Source organism: Ranitomeya variabilis, chromosome 3, assembly GCF_051348905.1.
Source record: "Ranitomeya variabilis isolate aRanVar5 chromosome 3, aRanVar5.hap1, whole genome shotgun sequence".
Taxonomy (NCBI): domain Eukaryota; kingdom Metazoa; phylum Chordata; class Amphibia; order Anura; family Dendrobatidae; genus Ranitomeya; species Ranitomeya variabilis.
In genome coordinates this window covers 175,606,439-175,628,847 of record NC_135234.1, presented here as the reverse complement: position 1 = coordinate 175,628,847, position 22,409 = coordinate 175,606,439, and the positions used below count along the sequence as shown (strand labels likewise).

Here is a 22,409-nt window from a genome sequence, read left to right as displayed (position 1 = left end):
TTTGAGCAGTCCTGAAAATACTCCTTCTGATAAGGCTCCAGAGTAGGGTTGAGCGAAACAGATCGGCCAATTTCAAAAGTCGGGTTTCGTGAAACCCGACCCGATCTCACTGTGGGATCGGGTCGGCGATCTTCGCTCCAAAGTCGAGTTTCGTTTTTTTTTTATATATATATATATATATATATATATATATATATATATATATATATATATATATATGTCATTGAGACACACACATATATATATATATTTATATTTACTTCAGCGCGATATATGTGAAAAGCCGGTAATTCAATTGCCGGCTTTTCATTTCTCCTTCCCAAACCCGACATGATATGAGACATGGTTTACATACAGTAAACCATCTCATATCCCTTATATTTTTTGCATATTCCACACTACTAATGTTAGTAGTGTGTATGTGCAAAATTTCGGCGCTGTAGCTATTAAATTTAAGGGTTAAATCGCGGAAAAAATTGGCGTGGGCTCCCGCGCAATTTTCTCCACCAGAGTGGTAAAGCCAGTGACTGAGGGCAGATATTAATAGCCTAGAGAGGGTCCATGGTTATTGGCCCCCCCTGGCTACAAACATCTGCCCCCAGCCACCCCAGAAAAGGCACATCTGGAAGATGCGCCTATTCTGACACTTGGCCACTCTCTTCTCACTCCCGTGTAGCGGTGGGATATGGGGTAATGAAGGGTTAATGTCACCTTGCTATTGTAAGGTGACATTAAGCCAGATTAATAATGGAGAATTATGACACCTATCCATTATTAATCCAATTGTATGAAATGGTTAAAAAAAACACACACAATATTGCAAAGTATTTTAATCAAATAAACACACAGGTTGTTGTAATATTTTATTGCTCTCTCAATCCACCTGAAGACCATCGTTCCGTAACAAATTAAAAATAATAAACCAACAATATACATACCTTCCGTAGATCTTTAACGTCCCACGATGTAAATCCATCTGAAGGGGTTAAAATATTTTACAGGCAGGAGCTCTGCTATAATGCAGCTGTGCTCGTGCCTGTAAACCCCGGGGAATGAAGGTAATGTAGGTCAACAACCTTTAGTTACCTTCAGTCGCGGTGATGCGCCCTCTGCTGGATGTCCTCATGAACTGGAGCCTGGTAAAAGTTCCCACGCTCGAGGTCATATGAGGACATCCAGCAGAGGGCGCATCACCGCGAATGAAGGTAACTACAGGTCACTGCATTTCATTCATTCCCCGGGGTTTACACACAGCTGCATTATAGCAGAACTCCTGCCTGTAAAATATTTTAACCCCTTCAGATGGATTTACATCGTGGGACGTTACAGATCTACGGAAGGTATGTATATTGTTAGTTTATTATTTTTAATTTGTTACAGAACGATGGTCTTCGGGTGGATTGAAAGAGCAATAAAATATTACAACACCCTGTGTCTTTATTTCATTAAAATACTTTGCAATATTGTGTGTGTGTTTTTTTTAACCATTTCATACAATTGGATTAATAATGGATAGGTGTCATAATTGACGCTTCTCCATTATTAATCTGGCTTAATGTCACCTTACAATAGCAAGGTGACATTAACCCTTCATTACCCCATATCCCACCGCTACACGGGAGTGGGAAGAGAGTGGCCAAGTGTCAGAATAGGCGCAACTTCCAGATGTGCCTTTTCTGGGGTGGCTGGGGGCAGATGTTTGTAGCCAGGGGGGGCCAATAACATACACACTACTAACATTAGTAGTGTGGAATATGCAAAAAAAAGGGGAATATGACATGGTTTACTGTATGTAAACCATGTCGCATATCATGTCGGGTTTAGGCAGGAGAAATGAAAAGCCGGCAATTGAATTACCGGGTTTTCACATATATCGCGCTGAAGTAAATATAAAAATATATAGATTTCCCAATGACTTGCATTGGGTTTCATGTTTCGGCCGATCCCCCGACCCCGACTTTTCAAGAAGATCGGCCGATTTCACTCGACTCGACTTTTGAGAAAGTCGGGTTTCGCGAAACCCGACTCGACCTCAAAAAAGGAAAAGTTGCTCAACCCTACTCCAGAGTACTCAGACTTCCTCTCAGCTAAGAAGTCCCAGGGAATTTGGAGAAGTTGCCAACTTTGCACTTATAATGCTTCCCACAGCCATAGTACACACTCCATATTTTTGTATTGCTCCACTCAGCTCTTCCTGGGTGGGGTTTCATTCATTGATTGAGTAGTGTCAGTAGAAATAAGTGCAGCCTACTGAGAGGAGGGATGGAAATGCTTCTGTCTGGATCTTCTGCTATGAAAATCATTACAGTAATTAGATTAAAAATAACTTGATGATTCATCTTAACATACAGTTTGCATTCCGTAAATAGGTGGGACATGTTGACATTACTTCAGATAACCTCCCACGTGAAGCTATATTTAAAGAGACAGCACTAATTTGGTCTCTATAGAGAATAATTATATCACATGCACATCCCTCATACAGTATATTTAATCCATCTCCATATATCTAAATTTTGCTTAGCAACCCAGTATGAAATAGGCTGCAAATGCATTATCAAGCGTCCATCTGTCACGCTTTGTATCTCTTTACGTGTTTCTGTTTTGTGCTTTTATGAGCCATATATTACTTTTTACAATAAATGTATTTCATATGAATCCTTAGAACAAATTCAGATTTCATGCCATTTTCATTTGCAATCGGGACAGGGAGGGGAGGGTTAATCTTGGTGCACACTTAGATTTTAGCAGCTGGGCAATTTGTGGCAACACAATACCACTGCCTTCCCCCAAGGATTAGTCTACACATACCTGAATTGCTGATTTTGCTTGAGGATTTGTGCAGATAAAATCCATAGTGAATTACAGCATCTGCAAAATCTCATCCACATTTTGTGGATTTTTGTTTATCTGTGACGTAATTCGCCCATGAAGCAGACTTTTAGATTTATAGAATGTCAATTTTATGCTGCATTTTAATCACAGATTTTTTTGTCCATATTTTTCTCATCGCCATTGAAAGGGAAGTAAAAATCGGTAATAAAATGTACTTTTGCAGCAGATCCAGAGGTGGAGGTAGGCATACATTAGCCCTGATTGCAGAACTTTGTGTTCTGGAGTTTGTGGAGGAGCAAAGATGAGCTACTGACTACCAGGCTTTTCCTAGGGATGTTGATCCTGTCTTCTTAGAAGGAGGGTATTGTCACTGATTAGAAGCACTTCACCATCATATTAAACAGTGCAGGGGTTAACCTGTTCAGTTGAGAGCTCCTGGAGCATTCTGGCTTTTATGGTCTCAGGGTGTTCAGTGTTGGCCACTCTCGTTTGCTATTTATATTCATTAGATTGCCAGTGTTAGTTTCATACTGCCTGCTGGTTCTGAAGTTGGAGGTGTTGGTTGTTTGACGAGTCGTTTGGAGTGTTGTTCAGAAGACTTGCTTGGTGATTTGTCTGTGTGCATATCCTCATCCTCTCCTATTTGTTTTTTACTTCCTTTGCATCCTGGTGTCCCACTCTGTTGTTTGTGAGTGCATATTTGTATGACTGATATTTGCATTTATCCCTGTATGCCTTCCCATATTTCAGTATTATTCTTATACACTGGATGGTGGATGGGACAGATTAGTGCTGATTTAGAAGCTCAGTGGGACACAGGGCCCCTTCTTCACTATGAGGGGTAATCCGGTTTGCAGGGATAGCTAGGGTGCCCCAAACTTTAGGGAAGGAGCACCTTTTTATTTTATTATACTTTGCTTATGTAGCACTATTCCACAGCGCTTTAAGTGAATAGCAGCAGTACCCCGGGGAAACCCATTCAAACACAGGAAGAACATACAAACTACTTACAGATGTTGTCCTTGGTGGGATTTGAACACAGGACCCCAGCACTGCAGCCTTGCAGTGCTAACCACTGAGCCACAGTGCTGCCCCAAGACCCGGGATAAATAAGAGGTGTGAGCCAATACTATTCTCAAAAGAGTGTGTATTAGGAACAGATTGGGCAAAGGAATAGTGTAAAAGGAAGGTAATAGTAAATTACTTCTGTGTATATGGAAATTACTACTTAATTGTCATTTAGTTTGCATGATATTAGTGGAATTTAAATCCTTGTGATTGTTATTACTTAAACAGACTTTTGTTGCTTTTTGATGGCTTTGAATTTAACCCAGGAGAACTGCTATGTTGGATATCTTTCTATTTTAAACAGTTCTTCAGCCCATTCATCCTTACAAAGTCTACACTCCTTAAAATATTTTCACAGCCAGAAGCAATAATCCATATTTATTAGTTGGGAATAAGGCTCAAATAATGTGTCCCATGGATATTTGGGTTCATAGGAAAACTGCCTTAAAATTACTTTCCTGGACTTCAGATAAAGCAGCATGATTTCTAGCCCTAAAGAAAGCACTCAAAGACAAACTCATGAAAGAAAAGAACTTGTCAATCACAGAAGAAAATGTTTTTATGTTTGTACACAATGCAAAATGACTGCAGGACTAATGGTGGGATAATGGCTCTCCTCTACTTTTATTATTCCATCAAATATGTTCGGAAGATGATTTTGAAGAGTGCATTTTATTCTACTCTAGACATTTTCTATGTACTGTACATATATTCCATAAAAAATATAGTGTCATCATTATTAGCAGTAGTATTATTTCAATTGTAGCCACAGTTTTTAAGGTGACACAAATTTCGTTTTTCACAAAGTTTGCTGTTTCAATGTTTTTAGATCTTTTAGTATTTTGGTATCTAAACATCCTCCAAGAGAAACTTCTCCCAAAACTCCAGAAGTGATGTGGTGACCATGAACAAGGCAAAAGGGATAACTAAGTGCCTCATTGATCAAAACATTGAAATTCAAGCCCATTTAGAACCTGTGGACAATCTTCAAAAGTCGGGTAGACAAACAAAAACACAAAAATTGTGATTTAGTCCAAGTACAGATTAGACAAGAATGTGTTGTTCTCAGTCAGGATGCTTGAAAAATAAATAAAAGTGTAGAAACTATATAAACATCTGACCAACGATCTAAAAGCACTGAAACCGCAGCTTCACGAAAACCAAAATTTTGGTAACAGTTTCAAAACTTAATTCTCTTACTTATTGTAAGTAGAATTCTGCATGAAAAGTACAAGGTTTTTGGAGCATAATAAAACATTAAAATACAACGGAGCTGCAAATTGTGGGTATATGGAGTATTTTCACTTCATAAAATGTATCCTCCTAAAATCTTGCTACTGAGTCTATCTGTAGAAAGGTGGGGATGAGGAGGGTCGCCAGCGACACCTGAGCTGGTGTGTCTATGGAACAAGGTTTTATGCAAGCAGGTTTCTTCCTGCCAACTATTTTACAGGAACAGGGCAGGGTGATATACATGATATACATGATGCAGAGATATGGAGCTTAGAGTAGCCGAAAATGTGTACCATATGAGATCAGTACTCTAAATGTTGATAGATTGGGGCCCCTTAACAATTTTTACAGTGGATCCTAGAAGCTTTAAGTTATAAAGAATGAACATTTGATATTCCATGCTGTCATCTTCTCTTATATAATGCAGGACCTTTTAACAAACGTGTCCTTTCCGATGTTCATGCTTTCCTGTGAGATGTACTAATCAAATTGACTGATTATCCATTTGGAGACTTATCCTCTCCACAGCCCCCAAAACATAGGTGTGCCAATAGTTATGAACATAATCCATGCATATCATGAACACATCGGATGACTTCACGCAGGCCTAAAGCAGAGGATTGAGTTCCGTCTGGGGATTTCACATATTTAAACAGCACAGATAAAGAATTTTTTGGTGATAGTTGTGTACAGTAGAGCCTTAAACTCAAGGTTTTGGTTCTTGTTTGTTTTATCGCCCTCATCCTTCGGTTGATTTCCTTCTCCTTTTTCTGTATGCCATATGAAAAGGAGATCTCTTTAAAAGTTCTGGCTATGTATTAAAATATGTGACGTAGTCAACCATAACTAGGACCCTGTCTCACAATACATAAGCCATAGCCACTTCCAGATGATCATATCACGATTAATATACTTTCAGAATGTTTTACTGTTCTTCTTGGGCATTCTTTTGTTTTTTATTTGTCTTTTTTAAATAATTTTTTGTACACATTTTAGCAACAGTTCTAGGCTAAAAGCAACAAGCCAGTGGAAAAGTCTGGTAATCAATGTATAATTATAACTTTTAGAAAGTCTACACAAGAAGGATTTGATGCTCCCTGTTGGCTCGCATTCCGCCGTGTTGTACACGCTCCCCTGTGGTATCCGAGTCAGTTTTGATATATTTCGCCATACTTCCCACTGCTTCCTGGAGCATGTCAAGAGTCCTTTCTGCACCGACTGTCTGCAGAAAAAAGCCTGTTAAAACTGTATAATGAATTATATGCAGCTTCTCCACTATTTAGCTAGAGCACAGCTCTCAGCTGTTTGATTTGTGAAAGCTGAAGAATTTGGCTCGGTCTGTCGGTACGCATGATCAATGTTCTATAATGCTGTATTTACCCCCTCGCCATAGTTCTGTGCTGCATCATGTGTCACAGTACCCTAGGGTATTAAGTTATGCAGCGCATACTTTCACAGTTTATTCCTATAAATATATTGATATTTTTTTACTCAACTTTTTATCATTATTCCTAAAAGTTAAATACACATAAAATGTGATCCTCTTATTGTTTTCTTATGTCATCCCTACGTTACACCATATGTGAAAAAAATCATTGAGGTACGATGATTACCTTATCTCTAGTGGGGTTAAGCTGTAGACCATTGTTATAGTTGCCAACTTGTCATTTTCTATTGTAAGCACTAAAATCCTTTGCTACAATTATTGCATTTTATTTTTCAGTCAGTTATAAGAATAAAACCTGTACCAAGTTAGCTAGCATTATAACAAATTATTACCTACACTAAAGTATTTGGTTATTGCCTAGATATAAGCCACAATGTAAAGCAGACCATTTGAGACTATTAATTTTTTGAAAAAATGCCATATTCAGAGTCAATACCGGCAATTCTGTTTAGATCTATTTATTTTAGTGAGTTAATACAAAGTCAAATTAATTTGGTGTTCTCATATCACCATTTGCTTTAACGAGCTGCTTCCCCCAACTGTGTGTTCTTCCATGTGGTAAGCTGATGCAGTTTTGCCTATGTAGCATCAGAGGAGCACGGCGACACTATAGCTTGCTAGAAACAGAGTTCAGGCCAGTTGCAGAGCAGCGCTTACAAGCCATGTTGGAAACAGCTTGTAAGCACTGCACTTACTGCCTTGGAGACTGCCCACTTCTGATAGACTGCAGTAGTGACTAGTAACTGAGGCAACAGGAAAGAAACAATAATGAGTACATTTCTTGTTTTTACAAGCACTTTGCTCATTTATGATGATGAGAGAAACCCTTTAAGTAAATAAAAACAGGCTAAAAAGTACATAGAAGGATGTCCGTGTAGAACTTTTTCTTTTTACCATAATTTTTTGTTAATCATGCTAACATAATGTTTTGTTGTGGCCTAGTGTCAATCAATATATTTTTGTGAACATCCCCAAGAGTGTTATGCTTGTGTACCAACTTACTCTAGAAAATAGGTAATATACTCAAAAACTGCAACTGACCCACCCTTTTGGTTTCTGTAACGAGTAGAGCCCAGAGTCTCTAGTGGTGCCTGCGTGAGCAGACATAACCAGGCTAGTAGATGGCAACTCGGATTTAGCAGCTGCAGCTTGGATAAACCTAGCTGTTGCACAACTCTTAGGGTAGACAATATAAATCAGCTGGAAGAGTATAACCCATAAATATAAAACGTAACTTTTACTATTAATATTAAAATGGACAAACAATACATAACAAAGGAAGGTGCTCACGCCGAAAACAGTGCACAGTAAAAAACTGGTTGAATCTCACCGATTGAAGACAGAGGGTACCCACATCGATGAAAGCGGGTCCCAAGGAGGGTGCAATATCAGTAGAACCGTAAGAAAATAGGGACGGGGACCTGTTTGCTACTCCCCTGTCGTGCCCCGGCAATGACTACTGTCCTTACAAGGACAGGCCCGAGTAAGTCCTACTATGGACACCCCCCACCAAATATCCTGTAATAAACGTCTCCCAACGCGTTTCTTCTCCGGTCACGGAGATTCATCAGGGGAGTTCTGAGAATCCATAAGCAAGATATGCTCAAAAGTTCATGAAGTTCAGGTATAGGCAGTGGCCATATACCATCCAAGAAAAGAGATGTTCCAATGTGGCAGTCCGCCACAATCAGTGAGTAAGCCAGCTATGGTACCTGCTGTCTGCTTATAAAATAGATCATCCCACCCCCGGAGGAGGGTCAGGTAATTAATGGCCACCCCGGTCATAGTTATTGGAGACTCACCGGACCACGCTGTATTCCTGGGATGCACGCTGGCTCCCCTCCATAACACACGTGCGGCAGCCGCCCAGTCTCAGCGCATCGCGCAGACCGGAAGTCCCAGCGCCATGATGAATGACTCACTTCCGGTGCGTCGCTGGAGTTGTGCGCTCCAAAGGTGGAACGCAAACCTAATCTGGACCCAGGCCAAAAGTGTGAGCGTCATATTCATTAGCTAGTTCACAACGCGGCGCTACGATACTGCGCTCCAGGAGTGGGACGCACACGGGCGCCCACACCAAGGTACTCATAAGGAGCAAACCCGCATGCGCATTACTCTGTACGCTCTCCGCTAGGTCATACACCACAGAAACGTCCCAAAACCATTAGATGGCATTAAATGTTTATAATTAGAAACCATCAATGATTCCAAATACCATAAAAACAGCTTTGATCCTCTTCTACCGTCACACAGAGGTTATATAGCAGCAATGAAACCGTTTATACATAAAAGAGTACATGACTGGAAGTGTCCAGACAAAGATATATCCTGTATGTATCAGGAGATATTCCAACATGTATAACTGGAGACCGCATGATATAAAAAGATATAAATTGTTATATACTGGCGGAAATATATATACGTGTAGATGGAAGTGTCCATAAAATCTGGTACACCAAAGTATACCATATTCTGTGATAGGAAATGACGTTTCTAGATCAATAACAATATCAATAGTATGGCAGTGGAAACATAAAGGGAAATACCCAGAAAGTAGGACAAACCGGGGTGACCATATAATATAAGCAGAAAAAAGTTAAACTTAACAGCCAAAATGGTATGGTACCTCTCACATATTATAAGCTTTGTCCACGAATGACAAACATATCCCTCCCTACTGGAAAGTAACCAATGTGACAGTGAAGCTTTTAGACCATTGGTACCAGACTTATTCAATGGAGGGACACCATGGAGCAGGATACTGATCCTGCACCAAAATATTGCAAAAGTTTTGTTTATTATGACTGATTTAGGAGACCAGCAGGTCAAAACACCGTCACGTATATTAGCTCATGATGAGGCTGATAATATACTCATTGTAGAAAATGAAAATAAAGCCTAAACAGAAAGAGAGCCAATGGATCGGGAGACAGAACCATAGAGGACAACGAAACTTGAGGTCCACTGAGATCTAGAGGAAACAGCCAAAATTAAGCTGCTCGTTGAGTCCATGGGGGTGGCAGGTGTCCAACAGAAATATCCACCTTGCCTCTCTTTGCAACAGGATTTTGTCAAAATCACCTCCCCTGGGTGGCGGGATCACCTTGTCAATCCCCATGAAACTCACGACTCCAACCTCTCCACCATGGTCCGTATTCACATGTCTGGCAATGGGGGTGTCTCTCTGATTTCGAATATCCCCCAAATGTTCCCCTACCCGTCTCCTAAGTTCCCGGGTAGTTTTGCCAATGTAGGAGATGCCACAGATACACACAGCTCGATACACCACTCCTTTAGATTTGCAATTGATAAATTCCTTTATGGTATACGTTTTTTGTGTGCGGATATTGTAGAAATCCCTACCTGCCTGTATTGATGCACACGCAACACATTTCCCACACCTGTAGCAGCCCCTGGGTCTGTTTGGTAGCCAGGTAGAGTTAACAGGTGTAGTGAGATGGCTATGTGCCAAACGATCCCCTAGCGTTTTACATTTTCTATAGGTAACCTGGGGCAACGCACCCACCAACTCCTTCAGGTCATCATCCATTGCAAGGATACCCCAATGCTTTTTTAGAGTAGCTCTAACCCATGGGGCTCCATTGTCAAATGCACAGACCATTCTGATGGTGTTAGAACCATCCCTTTCCCTATTACGTGGTATCAGAAGGTCATTTCTAACCTGGATTCTAGAGTGTTGGTATGCCTCCCTTAGCACCCGATCCGGGTAACCCCTCTCCAAAAATCTGGATCTAAGGTCCCTTGCTTTAATTTTGAAATCTGCATCATTGGAGCAATTTCTTCTCAGGCGGAGGTATTGGCCCTTAGGGATACCTTTTTTGAGGGAATATGGGTGGTTACTGTCCCATCTCAATACAGAATTGGTGGAGGTAGGTTTTCTGAAGATAGTAGTATCCAGACCATCACCTCGACTATTTTTGGAAATCAAAATGTCAAGGAAGGGAAGGTTATTTTCCTCCATTTCGAAGGTGAACTTAAGACCTAGGTTGTTTCGATTCAGTGATGACATGAACCTCTCAAAGGTCTCTCTAGTGCCCCTCCACATGACAAATACATCGTCTATATAACGGACCCAAAGGTCAATATAGACGGTAAACTCTTCATTAGCCTCAGTAAAGACGGTGCTATCCTCCCACCAGCCCAGGAACAAATTTGCATAACTGGGCGCACAGGGGCTGCCCATAGCAGTGCCCCTGAGCTGGTGGAGGATTCCGCCGTCAAAGAAAAAATAGTTGTTGTTAAGAACATAATCCAAAAGGGTCAACAGAAATTCATTATGAGGAACGAATTGTTGACCTCTCGTCCTCAGAAAGTACTGTACTCCTTGGATCCCACAATTATGCGGGATAGAGGAATACAGTGATTCAACATCAATACTTATCAGGAATGACCCTGGTTCTAGGGAAATCCCCTCAAGTCTACGCAAAAGGTCCATAGTATCCCTGATGTACGAGGGGAGTGATGTTACGAATGGTCTAAGAATCTGATCTATGTAGATTCCTGCATTCTGGCAAATACTGCCAATTCCAGAGACGATAGGTCTCCCCTTTAAAGGTTCGATACCCTTGTGGACCTTTGGTAGAGCATAGAATGTCGCCATGGTCGGGTGCTGAGGGAGGAGGAAGTTAAATTCCTCTAGACTGATCAGGTTGTCAGCTCTAGCCTTCTGTAGAATAACCTCTAGATTTCTCAGACAACGCACTGTTGGATTCTGCAGTACTCGGGTATAGGTGGTCTGGTCATTTAACAAGGTGAGACATGTTTTTATACTTCTCCACATCCATAATAACCACATTGCCCCCTTTATCAGAGGGCTTAAAGATGACCGTTTTGTCTGTCTCAAGGTTGTGGAGTGCTGTGATCTGTGCTCTACTAAGATTATGTCTATTATGTCTTGGCCTAGTCTCAGTAATTTTTTTAATGTCCCTAATGGCCAAATTGAGGAAGACATCAATGGCTGAAACATCACCCCCCACTGGTGCCATCCTCTTACTCGGGTTCCTCAATTGTGTAAACGGGCCTAAGCCTCTAGACGTCTGAGGTATGGTATCCAGATTTGCTAATAGCTGGACGTCCTGTATCATGTCAAGAGGAATTCCTAAATCAGCGGCAGTTTTTTTATCTTTTTGTTTAAAGAGTTTATGCCATCTCAGTCTCCTGACAAATAAATGCAGATCCTTTACCATATCAAATAGTGCAAAATCAGTAGTGGGTATGAAGGAAAGTCCCTTTGACAAGACTGACATTTCAATTGGGTCCAGATGTCTGTTGGATAGTAGTAGATGGCAACTCGGACCCAAACTGCCTAAAATGCGGTCGAATAGCTTCACATACCTCCTAAAGAACCGAAGGGCAGAGCAGAGTGTGAATTACATAGAAGAGGGAAAGAGTGCTGAACAAAGGAAAGATCTCAGAGTGAATAAAGTAAATTATGAAATACTAAAGAATAAAGCAAGTACTGTTAGAAAATATACTGCATACTTCCTAAAGATAAACAGGAGATAAGTGAAAGGTGTAGCACAAAAACAGCAAAATAAAAACCCTTACTTGGAATTTCACAAACTGGCTCTAAACATCAACAGAATATCACCAAAACTATCACCAGCAGTGTCAGACTGGAGAACATTGGGCCCACCAGAGGATTTGATTCTGAGGGCCCACATTTCTCTCCCACTGAAGAGCCCCATAGCAACTGCAAGGTTTGCACAATGAACTCTTCTGAAGGAGAAGCCAGGGCCCACCGGAGGATTCTTCGATTCTCTGGTGGTCCAGTCCAACCCTTATCACCAGTAGAAAATTCCAACAGGCGGAAAGAATATAAAGCTGCACCTGAAAGGAGAAAGAGCAGACAAATAAAAACACCTTTGTTAGCTAAACAGACTCAGTGGATAAAGAAGCTGACAACAAAACACAGACTCATGGGTTCGAAACCAATGTGCACAAGATGGTGAGATCAAGGTTCTAGATTTGTGCTTTCAAACATACTAGATTGATAGATATCTGGGCTAAATAAAGTCAACATGTTATCACCTATATCAGAGTGCCGCCTCCCTTTTTATTTTTTAGATAGATAGGAATCTGTGTTGAAGATCTAGCAGAGCTACTTTATTCCCTCTTATACAATGGAATCATTATGGATACACACCTCTTTAGCTTCTTCATGCATCTCCCTATGCCTCCGTTTGCTGCCATATGTCTGTTGACTCTGCGAATTTACATTACCAATAAACATCTCTTTTACTATGCATCAATAACACTAAGCGCAATGTCCTTAAGGGAAATGCAAGCAATTATGGATCACAGTTTTATTGCCGATATTCAGGAGATGACATTGCAAGATGCAGATGGTTGGGTTGAGGGTATTGACTTTGTTGTTTTCATTAGCCAATGGGATATGGGCAAAAGCCGGCTGACAAAACCTTCAAATGGGACATTGTAGGGAACTGTAAAACATAATTGCTAAACCTGTAAAATTGACTTCCTCTCTGGCAAGAAGGAAAATAACAAATAAAGCTGCACTTAGTTTTTTTTCCTAGTACAAGATATGTAAATGAGTGTGTTATATTGATCTTATTCTACCTTTATACTACAGCATACAGCTCATCATTATTTATAAAGAATGCCTGCCCTGCCGACAAGCATTGATCGCAGGAAACAAAAAGAATTTTAGTGTTTAGTGTACATTATACGCCATCAAGGGTTATGTAGTCATTCACATTTCATATTTGGGCCATGTGCTTTTTTAAACCTTGTTACAAATGTAAATTGAGCTCAGCTGTTAACTTCTATAAAAAGACAGAAGGAGTCATATCTGATGAGTGGGTGGTGAACTAGATCCACTGAGAAAATGAAATACAGAAATCTCCTTCTTTAACTTTCCTCTAGGCTCAATATATCCTGAAATGAGTGATGCAAGGTTCCTGACTTAAAGGGAAAAAAATGTTATCCTGTTGGGAATTGTTTAGACCATGTGTGAGATATCATTGAATTTGTATCATGAGAAAATTGAGATACTAGAAAAATTAGTTGATTGTTAAAGAGGAACTCAATCTAGTCATAAAATATTTCCAAACCTGCAATGTGTCACTGAAAGGGCTGCTTGCTGCAGTTTTTCTAACATTACAGTGTTAACAGCAGGAGACGATCACTAGAGGACTAGTATACCTGTTGCCATGTAGTCATTCAAATTTATGACCTCAGCATAGCCCCACCCCCACCACTGATTGGCAGCTTTCTACCTATGCACAGTGTACAAAGAAAGCTGCCAATCAGTGGTTTGGGTGAGTTTATATGCGGTTCAGTATTCAGAGAACTAGTAAATCTGCAGCAGAGAAAATAGTTTATCTAAACTGCAGCAAGCCGCCCAGCAAGTGATACATCATTGGAATCAGAGTCTTTACCCCCACATCCTGTTGCTTTCAAGCAGGGTAGTAAAAGTTGGGGACAAATTGCCTTTAAGTCAAGTTTTGCACTAGTTCTAAGAATGTATTAGCTTCTTCTTCCTTCAGTGTTCCTTTAAAAGTCCAACGTGGACAAGTATATAGTCCTAGTAGCTAAAATTATGCAAAAAAAGGGCCATTCGGCAATTAGAAGTGCTGAAAGAATACACTGGACACTGTTGTGAATTCTGTTTGTGGGCTCCCCCGGTGGTGTTTTATGGTAGTGCCACTTATTTGCCTTCTTCTATCCTTGATCACCTGTTGACACCCATTAGGGGAGTTTCCTATTTAAGGCTGCTTGGCTGCTGGTCTGATGCCGGCCAACAATGTATCAGTAGCATTCTGTTGCATTCTCCTGCCTCAAGATCCTGTTCAGCTAAGTTGAATTTTGTTTCTAGTTTATGCTATTTTTGTCCAGCTATTTGCAATGTGACTCTCTGTAGCTGGAAGCTCTCGTGGACTGAAATTGCCACTCCAGTGGCATGAGTTGTCACTGGAGTTTTAAAGTAATTTCAGGATGGTGTTTTTGAGTAGTGTTTTGAAGTTGACCGTGAAGTGACTCTTTCCTGTACTTCTGCTATCTAGTAAGCGGACCTCACTGTGCTAAATCTGCTGTTCATCCTACGTATGTCTTTTCCTCTTGACTCATCGTCAATATCTGTGGGGGGCTGCTATCTCCTTTTGGGGTTCATCTCTGGAGGTAAGGCAGGCCTGTATATTCCTCTGATAGGGGTAGTTAGATCTCCGGCTGGCGCGTGGTGTCTAGGGCATCGTAGGAAACACTCCCCGGCTACTTCAAGTGTCGTGTCAGGTTCAGGTCACGGTCACTTTAGTTCCCATCACCCGAGAGCTAGTCCGTTGTTATTTTGATTTCCCTGCCATTGGGAAAATCATAACAGTTTGGCCGGCCAGCATGTGTTAAAACTATGCACTAAAGCAGGAAAGGATATGAAAAGGTTTTTTTTCCTTCTGTGTTTGGAAAGTGCACCTTAGTGCTTATTTGTACTCCTTGCTTAAACTGCAGTCTTCAGCCTTTTTTTTTTTCCTCTCCTCTTAATCTCTGAATGGCTTTGGTTACACCTGTTTGAATCATGGACCCACAGAGTTTGGTTGCAGGTCTGAATAACCTGGCTACAAAGGTCCAGAACTTACAAGATTTTGTTATACGTGCTCCAATGTCTGAACCTAAGATCCCTATGCCTGAATTTTTTACCGGAGACAGATCCCGTTTTTTGAATTTCAGAGAGAATTGTAAATTGTTTTTGTCTCTGAAATCTCACTCTGCTGGTGATCCTGCGCAACAGGTTAAAATTGTTATTTCTCTATTGCGGGGTGACCCACAAAGTTGGGCATTTGCATTGTCACCAGGGGATCCTGCGTTATTAAATGTAGATGCGTTTTTTCTGGCTTTGGGGTTGCTTTATGAAGAACCTAATTTAGAGATTTTGGCTGAGAAAGCCTTGATAGCTCTTTCCCAAGGGCAAGATGAAGCTGAGATATACTGCCAAAAATTTCGTAAATGGTCGGTGCTTACTAAATGGAATGAGTGCGCTCTAGCAGCTAATTTCAGAGAAGGTCTCTCTGATGCCGTGAAGGATGTCATGGTGGGGTTCCCTGTGCCTACAGGTCTGAATGATGCCATGAAATTGGCTATCCAGATTGATCGGCGTTTACGGGAGCGCAAATCTGTGCACCATATGGCGGTATCTTCTGAGCAAAGATCTGTGCACCATATGGCGGTATCTTTTGAGCAAAAACCTGTGCACCATATGGCGGTATCTTCTGAGCAAAAACCTGTGCACCATATGGCGGTATCTTCTGAGCAAAAACCTGTGCGCCATTTGGCGGTGACCTCTGAAAAGGCACCAGAGCATATGCAATGCGATAGTGTATTGTCTAGAGGCGAACGACAGAATTACAGGCGCAAAAATGGGTTGTGCTTCTATTGTGGAGATCCAGCTCATGTTATATCAGCATGCTCTAAACGCATAAAGAAGGTCGATAAAAAGGTTGATAAATCTTTTTCTATGGGTACCTTGCAGTCTAAATTTCTTTTGTCCGTGACATTGATTTGTACTTTATCATCTGTTACTGTGGATGCTTATGTGGATTCTGGCGCCGCTCTGAGTCTCATGGATTGGTCCTTTGCCAAGCGTTGTGGGTTTGATTTAGAGCCTCTGGAGGTTTCTATTCCCTTAAAGGGTATTGATTCTACACCTTTGGCTAGCAATAAACCACAATATTGGACACAAGTGACTATGCATCTTTCCCCAGACCATCAGGAGATTATTCGTTTCCTTGTGTTATATAATCTACATGACGTATTAGTACTTGGATTACCATGGTTACAAATTCATAATCCAGTCTTGGACTGGAGATCAATGTCTGTGCTGAGCTGGGGATGTCAGGGGATTCATGGGGATGCACCTTTGGTTCCCATTTCTTCATCTACTCCCTCTGAGATCCCAGCATTTCTGTCAGATTTTTATGATGTCTTTCAGGAGCCTAAAACTGATTCTCTCCCCCCTCACAGAGAGTGTGACTGCGCTATTGAGTTGATTCCCGGTAGTAAATTTCCTAAGGGTCGCTTGTTTAATTTGTCTGTACCTGAACATACTGCTATGCGGGAGTATATCAGAGAATCTTTGGAAAAGGGTCATATTCGCCCCTCTTTGTCTCCACTGGGGGCAGGGTTTTTCTTTGTGGGTAAGAAGGATGGTTCATTGAGACCTTGTATCGACTATCGACTTCTGAATAAGATTACAGTTAAATACCAGTACCCGTTACCTTTACTGACTGATCTTTTTGCTCGCATAAAGGGGGCGAAGTGGTTCACTAAGATCGATCTACGTGGTGCGTATAATTTGGTGCGGATTAAGCAGGGGGATGAGTGGAAGACCGCATTTAATAGGCCTGAAGGCCATTTTGAGTATTTGGTAATGCCTTTCGGTCTCGCGAATGCCCCTTCCGTTTTTCAGTCCTTTATGCACGATATTTTCCGTGAATATCTGGATAAATTTATGATTGTGTATTTGGATGATATTTTGATTTTTTCGGAGGACTGGGAATCTCATGTTCAACAGGTCAGGAGAGTTTTTCAGGTTTTACGAGCTAATTCTCTATTTGTGAAGGGCTCAAAGTGTATTTTTGGGGTTCAGAGAATTTCCTTTTTGGGATATATTTTTTCCCCTTCATCTATGGAGATGGACCCTGTTAAGGTTCAGGCTATTTGTGATTGGATACAACCTACTTCTCTAAAGAGTCTTCAGAAATTCTTGGGATTTGCTAATTTCTATCGCCGATTCATAGCGGGTTTTTCTGCCATTGCTAAACCTTTGACTGATTTGACCAAGAAGGGTGCTGATGTTGCTAATTGGTCCTCTGCGGCTGTGGAGGCCTTTCGGGAGCTTAAGCGCCGCTTTTCTTCTGCTCCTGTGTTGCGCCAGCCTGATGTTTCGCTCCCGTTCCAGGTTGAAGTAGATGCTTCCGAGATCGGAGCAGGTGCAGTTTTGTCGCAGAAAGGTCCTGACTGCTCAGTGATGAGACCATGTGCATTTTTCTCTCGAAAGTTTTCGCCCGCTGAACGAAATTATGATGTTGGTAATCGGGAGCTCTTGGCCATGAAGTGGGCATTTGAGGAGTGGCGTCATTGGCTTGAGGGTGCTAGACACCAGGTGGTGGTCTTGACTGACCACAAAAATCTAATTTATCTTGAGTCAGCCAGGCGTCTGAATCCTAGACAGGCGCACTGGTCGTTGTTTTTCTCTCGATTTAACTTTGTGGTTTCATATCTGCCTGGGTCTAAGAATGTGAGGGCGGATGCCCTCTCTAGGAGTTTTGAGCCTGACTCGCCTGGTGATTCCGAACCTACTGGCATCCTGAAGGATGGGGTGATATTGTCAGCTGTCTCCCCAGACCTGCGGCGCTCTTTGCAGGAGTTTCAGGTGGATAGGCCTGATCGCTGTCCGCCTGGTAGACTGTTTGTCCCTGATGACTGGACCAGTAGAGTTATTTCGGAGGTTCACTCTTCCGCGTTGGCAGGTCATCCTGGAATTTTTGGCACCAGGGATCTGGTGTCTAGGTCCTTCTGGTGGCCTTCCTTGTCTCGAGATGTACGTATTTTTGTGCAGTCTTGTGATGTTTGTGCTCGGGCTAAGCCCTGCTGTTCCCGGGCCAGCGGGTTGTTGTTGCCCTTGCCTATTCCTAAGAGGCCTTGGACGCACATCTCTATGGACTTTATTTCTGACCTTCCTGTTTCTCGTAGGATGTCCGTCATCTGGGTGGTGTGTGACCGTTTTTCCAAGATGGTTCACTTGGTACCTTTGCCCAAATTGCCCTCCTCCTCTGAGCTGGTCCCTCTATTTTTTCAGAATGTTGTGCGTTTGCATGGTATTCCTGAGAATATAGTGTCTGACAGGGGTACTCAGTTTGTGTCTAGATTTTGGCGGGCGTTCTGTGCCAGGATGGGCATCGACTTGTCTTTTTCGTCTGCATTCCATCCTCAGACTAATGGCCAGACTGAGCGTACTAATCAGACCTTGGAGACTTACTTGAGGTGTTTTGTGTCCGCTGATCAGGACGATTGGCTTGATGTTTTGCCATTGGCAGAGTTTGCCCTTAACAATCGGGCCAGTTCTGCCACTTTGGTTTCTCCATTTTTTTGTAATTCAGGGTTTCACCCTCGCTTTTCGTCCGGTCAATTGGAGTCTTCGGATTGTCCTGGAGTAGATGCTGTGGTTGATAGAATGCATCAGATTTGGGGACAGGTTGTGGACAATCTGAAGTTGTCCCAGGAGAAGACTCAACAGTTCACTAATCGTCATCGGCGTGTCGGTCCTCGTCTTTGTGTTGGGGACCTGGTTTGGTTGTCTTCTCGATTTGTTCCTATGAAGGTCTCGTCTCCTAAGTTTAAGCCTCGGTTTATCGGCCCTTATAGGATTCTGGAGGTTCTCAATCCTGTGTCCTTTCGTTTGGACCTCCCAGCATCTTTTACTATTCATAATGTTTTTCATCGGTCATTGTTGCGGAGGTATGAGGTGCCGGTTGTTCCGTCTGCTGATCCTCCTGCTCCTGTGCTGGTTGAGGGTGAGTTGGAGTATGTGGTGGAAAAGATCTTGGACTCCCGTGTTTCCAGACGGAAACTTCAGTATCTGGTTAAGTGGAAAGGCTATGGTCAGGAGGATAATTCTTGGGTGACAGCATCTGATGTTCATGCTCCTGATTTGGTTCGTGCATTTCATAGTGCTCATCCAGATCGCCCTGGTGGTTCTGGTGAGGGTTCGGTGCCCCCTCCTTAAGGGGGGGGTACTGTTGTGAATTCTGTTTGTGGGCTCCCCCGGTGGTGTTTTATGGTAGTGCCACTTATTTGCCTTCTTCTATCCTTGATCACCTGTTGACACCCATTAGGGGAGTTTCCTATTTAAGGCTGCTTGGCTGCTGGTCTGATGCCGGCCAACAATGTATCCGTAGCATTCTGTTGCATTCTCCTGCCTCAAGATCCTGTTCAGCTAAGTTGAATTTTGTTTCTAGTTTATGCTATTTTTGTCCAGCTATTTGCAATGTGACTCTCTGTAGCTGGAAGCTCTCGTGGACTGAAATTGCCACTCCAGTGGCATGAGTTGTCACTGGAGTTTTAAAGTAATTTCAGGATGGTGTTTTTGAGTAGTGTTTTGAAGTTGACCGTGAAGTGACTCTTTCCTGTACTTCTGCTATCTAGTAAGCGGACCTCACTGTGCTAAATCTGCTGTTCATCCTACGTATGTCTTTTCCTCTTGACTCACCGTCAATATCTGTGGGGGGCTGCTATCTCCTTTTGGGGTTCATCTCTGGAGGTAAGGCAGGCCTGTATATTCCTCTGATAGGGGTAGTTAGATCTCCGGCTGGCGCGTGGTGTCTAGGGCATCGTAGGAAACACTCCCCGGCTACTTCCAGTGTCGTGTCAGGTTCAGGTCACGGTCACTTTAGTTCCCATCACCCGAGAGCTAGTCCGTTGTTATTTTGATTTCCCTGCCATTGGGAAAATCATAACAGGACACATAGTTTATGAGTCTGCAGTCATCATACGGCGAGCACTCCCTCACCTCTCGCCCTGCCTCTCCTACATATGCACAGTAGTCTGACTGTCACCATGAAGAGGGACAGGTGACAGGTGTGGGGTAAGTGCTCTCCTCCTCCATACGCCAAATGCAGAAACTATGTATCTACAGCATTCTTTCAGCTCTATTCATAGCCAGATAGCATAATATTTGTATGCACTTTTGGCTTCTAGGAATATGAATCTATAGTGGAAATATACCGCCCCTGCATAGGTCCCCTTTAAAGGGGTTGTCCACTATTAGGACAACCCCTTCTTAAGCTAAATGTTTTGCCATGATAAAATAATAAAACCCATAGTCACCTCCCATGTCAGCGCCGTTCCCATGATGTTGGCACTCGCTGATCCCAGGTGTGTGGTACGGGATTGTGACACGTGATGCCCGGCACCCAATCAGTGCTGGTGTCATTAACTCCGCCTCCTTACATACTGAAGATGAAGAGGAAGCCAGGGCTGGAGTTCATCCCAGACTTCCTCTTCATGTTCACTTTGCTGTAGTGGATTGACAGGTCCCCCCCATGTGTATATATAGGAGGAGGCTTGTTAATCACTTGGAGTGATGCAGTGAGAAGCCGGACGGTGACATGTGCGCTGCCCATTAGAATAACATTGGTTTGAGGGCCATCCAATCTTTTGCTGCATTGCACTAGGATCCATTCATGTGCACGAGACCTAAATCTGATAACGCAAAACATTAAATTTACAAGCGCCTTCCAGCAAAATGAAATAATGTAGCAGTATTTTGGGGTGATTGCAGGGCCGGACTGGCCATCTGGCAATTCTGGCAAATGCCAGAAGGGCCTGTCTGGTCGTGGGCCATCTTGTCTGCTACGTTGTTAAGAGAATCTGTGTCTCAAGACACCCATACTGTTAGGAGTTGTGACAGAGGTATCATTAGAAATATTGGTCTTGTAGTAAATCTTGCTTTCCTCCATGCAGGGTAATATTAGTAATATATCCCATCTGGTGCTTGAGGACAGGGACAGCATGGCCTGTGTGATTTCAAATGCCAGAGCTGAATTTCAGTCCCAGTCCGTACCTGGGTGATTGCAATACATTAATTCACAACCTGAACACACTACGGTATATGTGGATATTGAATTTACCTTCACTTGTTATGAGCAGGCATACTGCAGATTTCAATCCCATTTTTCACTGCAGTTTCGACAGAAGGGGCTTCAAGAGTATCCTGGACTGTAAGTAATTAGGAAATTGCATGAAAAATAGATTTTATAAATCACATTCTATCATCTTTCAAGTCAAATAACAAACCTTACCAGAATCTACAAAAAAAAAGTCTTGTAGTTTGAGTGACTGAACATCAGTATAACATGTGCACGTGTTAAATGACTAATATATGAAAAAAGCAACACATCTGATAGAAATGTTAGTGGTAGCAATGGAGCATTTTTTGAAATTATATAGGAATCCTTTTGCACATCAAATGCTTGGGTGGACTTGATAAATATTTTATATTAAGTAAAAAAAAGTGCTAAAATATTAACTGCAGTTCTTAATGTAGGTCATTGGCATCAACAGGGAGTGGGCATAGACTGCACTAGACAAATTCACAGGGATCTAAAGCTTGGCCTAGGCAGCACTAGACACATCTTTTGTGATTTCGAGTAGTAAGGAAGAATAACCTCCACACTTGAATAAATACATCTGTATCGCTTAACAGTTTAATTATAAAAAAAGATATCAAGTTTGTACAAAAATCCCAATAGAGCTCTCGAATAAGATGTTGTTCATTTTTCACTGTATTATCGTCTATGATATATCACAATAGAATAACTGTTTATTGTTCCTTAGCAACCTAAAACCTCCATTTCTAAAATATTGATTTTTCAGGCTGAACTTGACACAGGATATGATAGTGGCTGCAGAGTGGAATGAAATGTTTTTGTTTTTTAATGTCACCCCTTCATAACAAATATATTAGTAATCAATGTTTATGGCACCCAATGAGTTAGCTTTTTTAAGTCCAAGTGGGAATTATCAGACAATTTTCACTGGAGGCGTGTATTTCTTCTTCCTGTATGCTGCTGACCAATCATAAGCAGGCAGCAACATGCAAAGGAAAGAAGAATATGCCCCCACCATATCTTAGAGCAGATCTTTCAGTGTGTGGGATATAAGGATATGGTTCTGATCTCCTGGTCTAACCTCTTGCATGACATGCATCTGCCATAATGCTACACATCATTAAAAGCACATCATTAATGTCCCTAAAAGAAACCATTGCACTAGTCAAAATGATGTAATTGATCTG

At 41.9% G+C, this 22,409-nt stretch overlaps 1 protein-coding gene and 1 long non-coding RNA gene across 3 annotated transcripts in view; one reads left to right on the top strand and one right to left on the bottom strand.

Annotated features, from left to right (window-relative positions):
- KCND3 (potassium voltage-gated channel subfamily D member 3) overlaps nt 1-22,409 on the top strand; it is a 702,096-nt gene that overhangs the window by 312,375 nt on the left and 367,312 nt on the right. The gene's annotated exons all lie outside the window — the stretch shown is intronic.
- LOC143818047 (uncharacterized) lies at nt 11,659-21,278 on the bottom strand. Its single transcript, XR_013224280.1, has 3 exons — nt 21,244-21,278; nt 12,750-12,809; nt 11,659-12,433 (listed from the first exon to the last, which is right to left on the bottom strand). It is a non-coding gene; the product is annotated as an uncharacterized LOC143818047 (long non-coding RNA).